The 13,523-nt window shown below is 39.3% G+C and overlaps 1 protein-coding gene across 22 annotated transcripts in view; it reads left to right on the top strand.

The window, feature by feature from the left end:
* ptprfa (protein tyrosine phosphatase receptor type Fa) overlaps window positions 1-13,523 on the top strand; it is a 315,231-nt gene that overhangs the window by 53,473 nt on the left and 248,235 nt on the right. For 17 of the 22 annotated variants that reach the window (XM_034237425.1, XM_034237424.1, XM_034237422.1 and 14 more), the window contains exon 1: window positions 11,114-11,266. The exons of the other annotated variants lie outside the window; for them this stretch is intronic. The gene's annotated coding sequence lies outside the window, so the exon portion shown is untranslated. Of the gene's footprint in view, window positions 1-11,113; window positions 11,267-13,523 lie in introns of those variants that run through there. 22 annotated transcript variants of the gene reach the window in all.

The raw sequence follows: 13,523 nt of genomic DNA, 5'->3' as shown, positions 1-13,523 counted from the left end.
AACCTACTCTCAACCCGTCCGATGTTATAAACTACAGGCCTGTCTCTCTCCTCCCGTTCCTGTCTAAAACACTTGAAAGGTTATCTCCATCAGAACAACCTTCTGGATACGCACCAGTCTGGTTTCAAGGCAGGTCACTAAACAGAAACTGCCCTCCTAGCTGTCACTGAGGAACTGCACACTGCCAAAGCAGCCTCCCTCTCCTCTGTCATCATCCTGTTGGACCTGTCTGCTGCATTCGACACGGTGAATCATCAGATCCTCCTTCGCACTCTCCAAGAACTTGGAGTTTCAGGCCCTGCACTTTCCCTCCTCACCTCATACCTCAAAAACCGTACCTACAGGGTAACTTGGAGAGAGTCCGAGTCCGACCCTTGTCAATTAACTACAGGGGTCCCTCAGGGCTCTGTTCTTGGTCCCCTCCTCTTCTCCCTATACACAAACTCGCTCGGATCTGTCATTAGCCCGCATGGTTTTTCATACCACTGCTACGCTGACGACACCCAATTAATTCTGTCCTTTCCCCGCTCAGAGACCCAGGTCGTCGCACGCATCTCTGCTTGTCTAGCAGACATCTCTCAGTGGATGTCTGCTCACCACCTCAAGCTCAACCTTGACAAGACTGAACTGCTTTTCCTTCCGGGAAAAGATTGTCCCACTCTTGACCTAACAATCAACATCGGCACCTCTGTTGTTTCCCCGACTCAGACTGCAAGGAATCTGGGTGTGACCCTAGATAACAACCTGTCCTTCACTGCAAACATCGCTGCTACAACCCGTTGCTGCAGATACACGCTTTACAACATCAGGAGGATACGTCCCCAGCTGACCCAGAAAGCGACGCAGGTTCTGCCCCAGGCTCTCGTCATCTCACGCCTAGACTACTGCAACTCCCTCCTGGCTGGTCTACCTGCATGTGCCATCCGAACTCTGCAGCTCATCCAGAATGCAGCGGCTTGTCTGGTCTTCAACCTTCCTAAATTTTCCCACACCACGCCGCTCCTCCACTCCCTTCACTGGCTTCCGGTAACTGCTAGAATCCACTTCAAGACAATAGTACTTGCGTACCATGCTGCGAATGGATCTGGCCCTTCCTACATCCAGGACATGGTTAAACTGTACACCCCAGCACGTGCACTCCGCTCTGCATCAGCCAAACGACTCGCTGCACCCTCACTGCGAGGGGGACCCAAGTTCCCATCAGCAAAAACACGTGGGTTTGCTATCCTGGCTCCAAGATGGTGGAATGAGCTCCCCATTGAAATCAGGACAGCAGATAGCTTGCACATCTTCCGGCGCAGACTGAAAACTCATCTCTTTCGACTCCACTTCGAGCGATAGAATTACTAACAAAGCACTTATATACTAATAAAGGACTGGCTTATCTAAAGCCAGTTGAGTAGCACTTGAAATGTTTTAGCTCTTTGAAACCTGATGTACTTATATGATTCTGTTTTCTTCAAGTTTGTATCTTTTTGTTCGAACGCACTTATTGTAAGTCGCTTTGGATAAAAGCGTCAGCTAAATGCAATGTAATGTTGAGCCGGCTGAGTCAAACACACTGACTCTGTTGAACTGGCTTCGTAGTTTACCCCCCAGGACACGGTTTGGTTCAGAGACAATGCCTCAATATGTTTTATGGTATGTAGATTCATAGAGTTCTCAAAGGGTTGGTTTTCAATTGGTGGAGCAGTTTCGACTTTGAAGTGATGCACACAAACGTGTACCATCTAGTATTGCTAGACCATAAAACACTAAAAATCAAAGATGTAAAAAAAAAGATGTTACTAGTCACCCAAAAGACCTAATGAATGGTGAAAATGGATTCTAAGTTTTGTACTTTTTCGAGTTACTGAATTTGATATTTCCAAGATAGAAGTTGGTCTGCAGTACCCCCCAAGTAGAGATGATCAAATTGTTAATAATCATCAATCATTAGTACAGCACATCCTCTGGAACAAGCTTTACTCGTGCAGCTGCTCTTGTCATTAGATCTCATTTTGCTGCTGAATAAACAGCCCCTCTCATGGTTGGGCAGATCGCCAAAGCAGGTGTGTGTAAAATGTGTATCTCAGTGTGACTTAGCCTACCTGCAGCATCAGCTCTTACAGACATGTGGGTTGTTATCACATCATTATTCTGGCCCCCTGGGAAGGCACATCCCTGGACCAGTGGGTGTTATGAAGCGCGATAAAACATGATCAGCACAGTTCATCAGGCGCGTTGTGTAGAGGGGAGCCACTGATGAACACATTCAGATTCCTGTGGATGTTAGGAGTGCTTCTGACTGTGTGAGAAGAATTATCTGGCAGCCCGCTGGGTCAGTCATGTGGCAGGTTATGTGCTTAGATTGTGAGCATTAGCGCTGAAGCACATCGCCGTGCTGCCGCTTCTTCCCTACCCATCAAGACTCTCATTAAGCTCATCGTCATCTCATCCTGTGGTTCCCTCAGCATCCCTCACATGTGCTGACATGTCTATGTTCTAAATATTATATTTGTACAGATGACACACATCGAGCACAGAGATGCTGAATATCAGATTGTCTTATTTGTTGAAAAAAGAAATACTGGATCCTCGAATAAAGTTTTTGACAGTTCTTCAGATTGAACGTTACATATTTTCTACGGGCAGATGTCCATTGTGGAAAGATACTATTTTAGGTTTGATATTACACATATATATACAAATTCTGTCACTGAACGTAGCCCAGAATCTTGCAGAATTGTTCGGTTTCAATGGTTTCTCTAGCGATAGGGCTTGGGTTAAAATCTAGGTATTTATATGTTGAAAGTAAACCTTAAACTTGGATGGTTGACCACCAAGTTCTATAAGCAATAACTTATCAAAATGGTTGCCAAAGAACGTGTCATGATATGTATTTGTGTTTCCTGAGTTTTCTTCTCGTGCTGTCTGTTCTGTTTATACCTCCTATATCTGTGTTTTCCCCCGTGTGTGATTGTCTGCCCCGCCCTGATTCTTCTCACCTGCTACCCTGTGTGTTTTTGCCCTTCTAAAGCTGCGTCTTGTCAATGCGGTTGGTTTTGATTGTATTTAAGTCCTTGTTAGATACTTGTATGTCGTCCCTTGGAAAGTTCTGGTCAGTTTAGCCTTGCTCTGGCCTATTTACCTGAAATGAAAGGTATATTTAAGTCTTTCTTTGTAGTGTATCCTTGCCCTTGGTTCCACCATGCACTGCTTTCCATGACAGAATTGTTGATCACCTAAGTCACTCTCAGGTTCTGTGGAATAGTGGTGAAACGTAGAGGCGTAGTTGCCATGCACAGTTATTGCAGGCAGATTACATTTTGAAGACATTTAATTGAACGTAATTTAGTCGCAGAATCGTCTTATACCAATGTTTTTGTTAGTGATAGGAGTATATCAACAATAATCCCCAGCTTGGAGGTGTTCTGTCAAATAAAACTAGACTGTCAAAATGGATTATTCAACCGAAACAAGTGGAATTTCTTTCAGTTTATTGCTGTGAGACAATGAAATATAATCCAGAAAGTTTGGCTTTGGTTGTTGACCCAGGACTTTTAAGGATATCAGTAGCAAAAACTGCACCGGTTTATATTACCATGACACAGGATTATACATTTTCCAGCAACTATCATGACGGAATATTTTTTAAAGATCCCTTTTAGGGGGTTATTTGGACTTTCACAATGCAGAGGCATGGAAGGGAATAGTGCTAATGTCCAATTTAACATGCCTTAAAGACCAAACAGAGTTTTCTTCCTGCTATTTTTCACTGAATTTTTTTACAGTTATTGTCAGAAACAAAGTTCACTATTTTGGCCTTTGTGGTTTTTCCTTGACTACAGTCCACAGCGTCACTTAAACCTTAATCAAAGGCACAGAAACATGTGTAAAAGCGGAATAGTGATTTCATATAAATAGTATGTATAGAACTACTGTACAAACAAGCAATGTTTTGGGGAAGTGTGAATGGACAATGGTCAAGTCTCCCTGGAATAAACAGCAGAGCATTGTGAGGAAGGGAACCTTTAGAAAGACCTTTAATTATCTTCCGATGAACACAGGCTGTATTTGTAATTAGAAAGAAAATGTTAATGCATTCTATGGACGGTAATGGCAGTTGGTGCATCACCCTTTCCTAGAAACGAGTCTGTGCCTCAACTCATCTTCCAAGGAAACCAGGCCATACTGATTACTATATTAGTATGCTGAATGGCTTACATATCTAAACAGATGAATGAAGGATCGTTATAGGCAAAGGGAGAAGATTTTGACAATACAAGTAGTACTGATCAATCATGTTGAACATGCTTTGATTTAATGCAATTTAAGAAGCAGCTAATTGTGCTGGCACAGAAAGATCACATCAGATTGAGGCTTGATGCTGATTGGCTGATGCTGATGCTTACCATGATGGTTAAGGGAACACGTCTTTGAAGAGACATTCTGGTTGAAGATTTCAGATAAGAACTTTAAAAAATATATGGCCATATAAAGTTTAAATGTTGCTATACTATTAGGGGAATACAGGAATGACATTTTTCACCTAATATGGTTTTATGCTAAAGCTGATTTTTGAGCAGACAAGGGTTTGATTTGTCTTTTTTTCAGGAAGTGGATTGCACAAAGTGTGTGATTGAGGAATTGGTCTCGCTGCAGGAGAGTAGCAGGTTACAAACTGAAATCGAACACTGACATTTTGTATACAAAATCTCATTCAATGTTGTTTTTTGGCCTTGCCTTTGATGGTATTATGGACTGTAGATGATGAAATCCCTAAATACCTTGCAATTGTATGTTGATTAAACATTGTTCTTAAACTGTTGGACAATTTGCTAAAGCAGTTGTTCACAGAGTGGTGAACCTCGCCCCATCCTTGCTTGTGAACGACTGAGCCTTTCGGGGATGCTTCTTTTATATCCAGGCATGACAGTTACCTTTTTCCAATTAACATGTTCAGCTGTGGAATATTCTAAATATGTGTTTTTTGAGAATTCCTCAACTTTCCCATTCTTCTGTTGCCCTTGATCCAACTTTTTTGGAATGTGTTGCAGACATCAAGTTCAAAATGAGTGAATACTTACCACTGTATCACTTTGAACATTACATTATTGAACAAATACAGACAGTGGATACATACAGATCCTGTAAGCAAATAGTGCCTCTGTGCTGTAGTATCCATTCAACAGGCTGCATTAAGTACTGCCATGCCACCATGAGAACAAGCCAACAATAGAAAGCATTAGTGGTGAATACAAATGTAAGGCACATAGTATACCTCTTCTGTGGCAACCCTGAAAGACAGGATGGGTAAAACACATTAGAAGGGGCTGGTTGCTGGTGACCTCATTTCTAAGAGCTTTTATTTTCTTTGGATTGTATAACAGAAGGTCACCCTCTCCTCTCCATAGAACTACACTGAATCATGTTCAATTAAAACAACATCCTTCAAGAGTTTTGCACACATTGCTTCTCCTCTAAATATAAGCTATCAATCAGTCTGGTGCTTCAAGTTGTTATGAACTCAAATTGACACTATATTCACCATTCCTATGCATATTTGCTCTCTATTGTACATCTGTGGGTGGCTATAGAAGAAGATACAAGTTGGCAAATGAATTACAAAAGAACACAGGGATTTTAGCCTTTGTAGATAATTGACATGCACAAAAACGTATATAACACAATACAGAACAAAAACAGCATAGCAGGGCCTCTTTAAAATAATGGATAGGACATTGTGTCAAAGCACAATGTTACTTTATCTTTCTTACTTTTTCTTACTTTTTCTTGGTGCAACAGTCCCACCATGCAGTGGAGTGAAATATAGCGTGTCATATTGCATCAAATGTTTAATAAAATGTAAAAAGCCAAACGTTTAATCTGTAGACTGAAACTGGTGAAAGTACTTTTTTTAAACACAGCCAATGTTGATACAGAATCCTGCTGTACACAGTGTATACACTTACTGATACATCTGTCATTATATCAAACCATCCTGTCTGATTTATCAGCCTAACCAAGGTTGTTGCTAGTTCCATTTCTTTTTGGTAGTGAAGGGATCATTTTGAATGATAGACTCACTGAACCTTATATTTTCATATGTTTGAAGAACTCCAGAGGCTTATTGCCCCACTTCCATGCAAATTCATCTGTGTTTAATGTGCAAATGAAATACTCTCAAAATACCAGTGTAGGTGGAATGGAGTGTATTACCATATTTGTATTCAAGAGGTGCTGGAATATATGTACAGCATAACAAATGTATAATATAAACATAATATCAAGATTTCCTTTTTGAAGATTACTGTTATCGTCAATAGTGGTATACCCAGACAAAACTGCTACTTTCACTTCTTGAATGTACATAAAGATCTTTACACTTTTTAAAAATGTACTTCCTAAGGAGTTTCATTATGAACATTTTGCCGAAAAGCAGCGTTATCACATGAATTACGTCCCAGTTTCAGAGAGCGTCAATGATTCAGAGTGTCTGTGTGTTCTTGACGTTCAGTTATAAGTTTCCTATGAGCAGGGGGGGGGGGGGGGGGGGTCAGAGCTCTTTGCTGCAGTAAAAAAGGACACCGTAGCAAGACTCTCTAACCAATTATTTGAGAATCAGTTCACGTCCAGTATTATTGCATTTTGCCCCGACACATTTTGTTTCCGAGTCTATATTTCAGGAGGTTATTAGCAGCCAGCTCACATCACTAATCACAGATGCCAAGCGGCCCTTTGTAACCAAATGAAGGGGAAAGGAATTACAGCCTGCTTCCTCTACCAGGTGGCCGCTCACTTTTAGGGGGAACTACAGCTTGTTTGATGTGTCTTTTGACCCTGTGATATTGCAGGAGTTCATTTTACTGAAATGATAAATCTTTATGAGAAACATGAGCTGGCAGGCTTTTGAAAAAGTGCTCTGTGATGTTAAATTGTAATGGATACGCCTGTCGGAGCGGCGGAGGTAGAGAGAGATGTTCTTTGTTGCAGATTGATATAAAGTCACTGACTCACTTGTTTGTATTTAACTAAATCCTGTTGTGGTAGAATCCCTCTGTTAGAAGGGGAAAGTTCAAGCTTATGAATTACATTACATGTTTTTGAGCTTTTATCCAAAGTGACTTACATACACTGCAACACCGTACACATGGGAGAGCAATTTAGGATTAGGTTTCCTGCCAAAGAACACTTTGACGTGTTGACTGCGGGGTGTGGGATCAAACTACTGACCCTCTGAGAGATAAACACCTTACCCCCTGAGCCATTCTTAAACAACTATTGTTCTTATTGTTAAACTTATAGGGACAGGGCTAGGGTTTGACATTCTTTACTTTTTGCAGAAGGTTCAGCTCCATAGATTGGAGTTATACATTTTAGATGGCCACCGTCTGTATCACTAGGGGCAACACATCTTAATTGCAGAAGAAGCCCGGATGACGCTGAAATGCAGTAAGCAAGGTCACATGTCACAGGCTGGTACATTTTTTAACACTAAGCTTATGGTTTTATCCAAAAATAACCAATAAGCAGTGGTGGAAAGTAATTAAGTACATTTCTTCAAGTGTTGTTAAGTATAATGTTTCAAGGTATTTGCAATTTACCTGAGTCTTTTTTTTAAATTAAATGTTACTTTATACTCCACTACAACTTTAGTTACTTAATAGATTCAGATTATTTGCTAATACAAAATATAATCAACTAATAAATACACACTGACATATATGTATCTATAAGTTAAGATATCCAGCGGCTGTATATAAAGTAATAAAAGTGAGCTCCGCCTTAATCAGCAGTGATAGACTCATCTATGCATCAGTAGTTAGAATTGTATATGATTCTGAATGGTTCATTACACATGTAGTACTTTAACTTTAGTACTTATAGTATATTCTATTTTTAATAGTGGTACTATTACACATTTTTAAAATCTCAGTAGTTCTTCCACCACTGCTGAAGGGGAATATAGCATACACATAAACATTCAGGGTGTTTCTCAATGTCGAGTAAAGCTGCTCCAGAGCCACTATTTCAAGCATACTACGCCATCGAGTGCCGCCGAAGGACTGTTCCAATGTCCAGCATACTTGGAATTCTACCGAGCCCGGCGTACTTCGTTTGGAGACATTTCGAGGCTGCACATGTGTAGACTCCGCGGTCTTAAAATCCCCAGTCTTAAAATCCCCACAATGCTTTGCGCAAGGACCAATTTCCCCAAATCTGTGGCGGAAAATGTAAGGCGGGGCCTCTCATATGACGCACACCTGCACACTTGCTAGCCTGTTCCACTCTTCGTTTTCCGAATGCCAGGAAGTATTCTTGCCTCGCTTCTGAAGCAAGACGCTCGGAAGACATGTGCTACCAAGTATAAATACTCAAGTAAAGTACAAGTATCTCCAAATGTTACGTAACTACTGTAATTGAGTAAATGTACTTAGTTACTTCCCACCTCTGATATTAACTTCAAATAAGCCGAACCATTATTAAGTGCTGTTATTTTCACAAGAGCTAAACCTATTAATAAAACACCTGTAGAGTGAAGTGGCTCATGCCCCGTTTGAACTCATTGCTGAAATTATTTTCAACTAAATCAATATGAATGCCACTGGTATTGTTTTGAGAAATCTTATCTTATAGAATATGAATAGTTGATAAACATTAATGAAAAAACATTACCATCGATAACACAATGCTACATAGTAAATAACTGATATCAGGCCATTAGCTATCATCTCTTACAAAGTCTGACACTCAATGATTAATAACATACAACCTATTGACTTAGGACATGACTCACTTAGTTCTTAGCTGCAGTTCACACTATATGTCATTGTTTCACAACATTTACACACAATTCATTCATCATTTATAAGATCATAATATATTGTATGAAGTAATTACCTAAAGTAAGACACGTGCATGATTTGACTATCACATTAGTAATATGATTGTTTCAGTCCTTATTAAATAAAAAGTGTCAGTCTGAACATGCATTAACAAAGATATTTCACAAACACAAGTCTACTTCCATGGCGATCAAATGGTTTTCATGTTAATCTTTTATATTGTTCCCTTTTTCAAGATTCCATCTCACATTGTGGTTAACCTTAGATGCACGAGTGACTGGACCCTACACTCTTCCATAAGTGGGTCAAAAAAGACCCGTATTAGAATAATGTGTTTTTATGCCATTTTTGGTTAAGAAAATTATATTTTGGTTCACACTAGAAATATGTTATATTTAATTTTTCACTATTTATGATTTTAGAAAAAAAAATTACATTTTGAAAAAAAATTACATTTTGAAAAAAAACGTTTTCGCATAGGATTCCATAGAAAATACATGCGGGTAATTTTTTGACCCACTTATGGAAGCTTGGGGTAGTAATACAAAAACTACAATTTCTTAAAATGTAAATTAAAAATGTGAATGGCATGATATCCAAAACATGTTTTTTGAGGAATAGCTGGAATATGAAATGATAAAAAAAAATGTCATTACAAAGATACTTCAAGAAAACCACCTCACCGGGTCAAAAAAGACCCACTTATGCATCTAAGGGTTAAGACATGTGGTAGGAAATTATTTTAGTATTGCTCCTATCTGAATCTCCACCTCTCACATTCCAAGTTAATAGAAGTAATTATAGCTCATTTATTTTGTAAGCTGTGGACATTTAATTGTCAGGAAAATATGTGCGCATACTGTGCCCCTTTTGTTCTTTGCTTTCCAGCTCTGCTCTTGTGAGAAAACCCCCCTGACTCCAGACTGTGTATTTTCTTTTTCCTTTAGGATTTGACATTTTGATGTTGCTGCATTTGTGGATCAAAGGTTGTGAGAGTCATTAAAAAACACACTGTGTGAAGTGTAAAAAAGGTTTGAGGAGTTCATAAATTGCTAAGTTAATAATTGTAATTTGGCATGCTATCCTGAAAATGAAAATGAGTATGTGCTGAATTTGATGTTGAACTTAGATCTTAACGTGTAGATTTTGCATTTATATTTATATATATTTTATTGTATCGTCTTTTATAGGTTTTCTTTATGTAAATGATGTGTAAAGACAAAAAGACATAAACACTCCCCCCTTGCTGAAATGCCTGATTGGAAAGTTAATGGCTTGCAGTATTCATTTTCCTAGCAACATTTTTCCAGTCCATAAAGTAAAAAGTCCTGGCAGTACAGAATGAGGTCAGGGTTGGATGTCAGATAGAAGCCAGTAGGCATGACATGTAATTTCAAAACATAAGACACTCCCAAGGTTATCAAAAAAGAAAATAAACATTCATTCAAAAACATCAGAATGTATTAAAGCTTGCGACTTTGTTAGCATTGTCAGTTGGAAGGACCAATCTTTTGTTCCCAAGTGAATAAAAGATGCATTTTGAATTCACTTCCGCTCTCATTCTCACCTCCTAATGACTTCTTATTTGTGGCAGTAGTGACCAAGGACTATGGGTATTGGAATATTTAAAGCTGTTTGCCAAGTTTATTGAAAAAAACATAATCTTTAGGAAACTCATTTGAAGTATTCTGGTGGCATTAATAGAAACCTATAAAACAATAAAAGAAAGTAAAACATTTGAATGGGAATTGAGAGTGGTGAAAAACATGTTTTTTTTTAAACTGAGGTGTGTTTTCATGCCACAAAAACACTTTTTGAAATATTTAAGTTCATAGATTTTAGAATTTATTGCATCTTATTCCTAAACATTTTTTTTTTAGAGAAATTGAGTAGCTCTTATACTTGATAATCTTAAAACAAACTGTCATTTCAGATTTTTGAACCTCACCTCTATGAAGCAGCTTTGTTTGGTGTCCTGTTTGGCTGAGCTGCTAACAGCTCAGCCCATTGAGACCCATTCAAGGTCCTAAACAAACAAACCCCCCAACCCCTGCTCTCCGGTGCTGTCTCCAGGTGAGGCATGAGGAGGAGTCCTACCTGCACTGGGTGGACCCTCAGCACAGTTCCCCCCCCCCGCCTCCTCTGAAACCCAACACCTGTGACATCATGCAGCAGCGTCTCTGCTCACACACTGCAGGCTGTTCACTCAGAGATCAGCGGCTCTGGAGGAGCTGATCAATCACGCTGCTGCACATCTGAAGCCTCCACCTGTGGCTGACCCCCGTGTCCGCACCCCCCCCCCCCCCAGCCTCAGCGCTGCATCGGCTTGGATAGTTTCATGGGATTTGTAGGAAAAGTGTTACTTCTGAGGAACAACGCTGAAGTCTGCCAGCATTAATTCTCCTCAGGATTTTCTTTTACAATGGAGCTTGACACAGGTAAGCACTTGCCTTTTAGCAACGTGTGAAGTCTTCATTATGCCTTCTGGGAGCTTTTCTTTATTATAACTTTCATAGTGGCTCTAAAGCGTCTATTCAAGGCTTCTCTGAATATCATCACAGTTAAATTGTAGGATTCATGGTTTGCACTTAACAACAAAAGACTCTGATGAGTTATCCTCTGCAGTTGACGGTCTGTGCACTTACACACATGGAAAGCAGGCAAGAGAGACAAAGACAGAAGAAGAACAAGCAAGACAGAGAACACTGACTGCACTCTGCCTGCAGCAGTCCAGTGTGCAGAGACATAAAGAGATCTACATTTCAAAAAACTTCCACTATAAGACTTCAACTCAAAAAGATTTTCAAGAATACATTTTTGTTTGTAGAGTAATTTACCCAAAAAGAAATGTTAAAGGGCTTAAAGGAAATGAACAAATCCACAAATACTTCAGATGCACATTTCCTAAAACCTATTTGAACAAAAAAATAATTAAGAAGCCATAGTTCAAGTAACTTTACTGAATGTAAAAAGAGCCTTTTAAATCTGTAAACTCTGCCAGTCTGGTTGAACTCATCCATGATTTAGTCAAACTTCAGTCCAAGGTGACTTCTTCAAATGTTGTGTTTTATCTCAACAAAGATTTTCAGTTTACTTTGATATTAAACTCAAGCATAATTTGTTGCTTAAAGAAGACATATTGTGCTCATTGCCAGGTTCATACTTGTATTGTAGGCCTCTATTGTAACATGTTTCCATGCTTCAATGTTCAGAAAGCTCTTTCATGAGAAACTATATCGGCAAAGTTGGTTTAAACAGCAACAGATCTCTACTTATACATTAGGAAAGAATGTATTATTACACTGCTAACTGTACACTGGGCTCTATTGTGTCATTACAGGGTTCATACTTGTACTTTCTGCCTCTACTGTGACATGTCTCCGTGCTTTAACTTTCAAAAAGCTCTTTATTTCTCTCATACTGCCTGTGCTGCAGCACCTCTTTTCACCCTCTGTCTGAAACCAGAGCCCAGTCTGCTCTGATTGGTTAGCTGGACGGCTCTGTTGTGATTGGTCAACCGCTTAGAGATCTCCCGGCACGTAGCATACAATGTGTTGGAGCGCTAGCCAATAGAAGCACAAGTGTTACATTGTGATGTCACTATGTTGCAGGAGGAGTCCAATGGAGGTGTTGCAGGCAGGGGGAGAGAAACTCCCTCTGGAAGGAACTTTGAGATTTGAGCCTTTGCAGACCATTTACATGCACACAAGCCTACATACCACACTACAGGGAAGGGGAAACCCCAAACATCATAATAGGGCCTCTTTAAATCTAGCGTTGACAGTGTGTTTTGGCACAAAGAAAAACTTTACAATCTGACAACAATCAACAAATCAAATTCTATGTGGCAATTAGAAAATCTCAGGCATTTAGATTCAAATGTATTTTGTTATAATATTACCAAAAGATTGTGAAAGACAGATTACAAACATAACTTATCATTTTGATTTTCTATGCATACTAAACTAGTACCGAGCTCGGTAGAACACTTTTAACATTAATCTTAACATGTGTAAAGACTCGGAACAGATGGGTGGGCTGGAACAAATTGAGGCAGCGATGATTCTCGTGTGATTAGGAATTGTTTGACTTCATGGAAAATTACACTTCAAATAGAGACAACCTTTTGCATCAAGTAACATCAGAAAGGATCTCAATGTGATTCAATACTGCATCCTTGTGATATAAGCTCTATTAGACTTTGAGTCATGTAGGGAATAATAACAGGTTAACACAGTTAATACAAGACAGCACATTAGGCCATCCTCACTGAAAACAACTATTCTCAGTGTGGAGCCGGTAACACACAAGCAGAGGAAAGTTCTTTAAAGTTAATTGGTTCAACAGAGCTAGTAGCCCCCCAATGTTTGTACTCTCCACAGTTTAGGAAATTGACGTTGCCTCTGTAAGAGAATCCAGTAATGTGAATTGATTAAGGTCCACTTTTTCACTCCTAAAAAAGCTATTAAAAAAGTGATTACACTGTTGTCCGGAATGGGATATGACCCAAAGAAAATGTTGATTTCAACTTTTTATATCGTCATTTGATTTGCTCTTAATTGATTTAGCCAATAACAAAAAAGCATTTGACCACTTCCTGCTCCCTTGTCTCAAAGTCAACAGTATTTGGATGATATTTGTTGAAGGATTAAATAAGGTCTGTGGTTAACAAAAGCTTAAGAGACTTTCATGTTT

This window comes from Gymnodraco acuticeps, unplaced genomic scaffold (assembly GCF_902827175.1).
Source record: "Gymnodraco acuticeps unplaced genomic scaffold, fGymAcu1.1, whole genome shotgun sequence".
In the NCBI taxonomy this organism is placed as follows: Eukaryota; Metazoa; Chordata; class Actinopteri; order Perciformes; family Bathydraconidae; genus Gymnodraco; species Gymnodraco acuticeps.
Note: the sequence above shows the minus strand (reverse complement) of the source record. Positions and strands in the feature narration are given on the sequence as shown.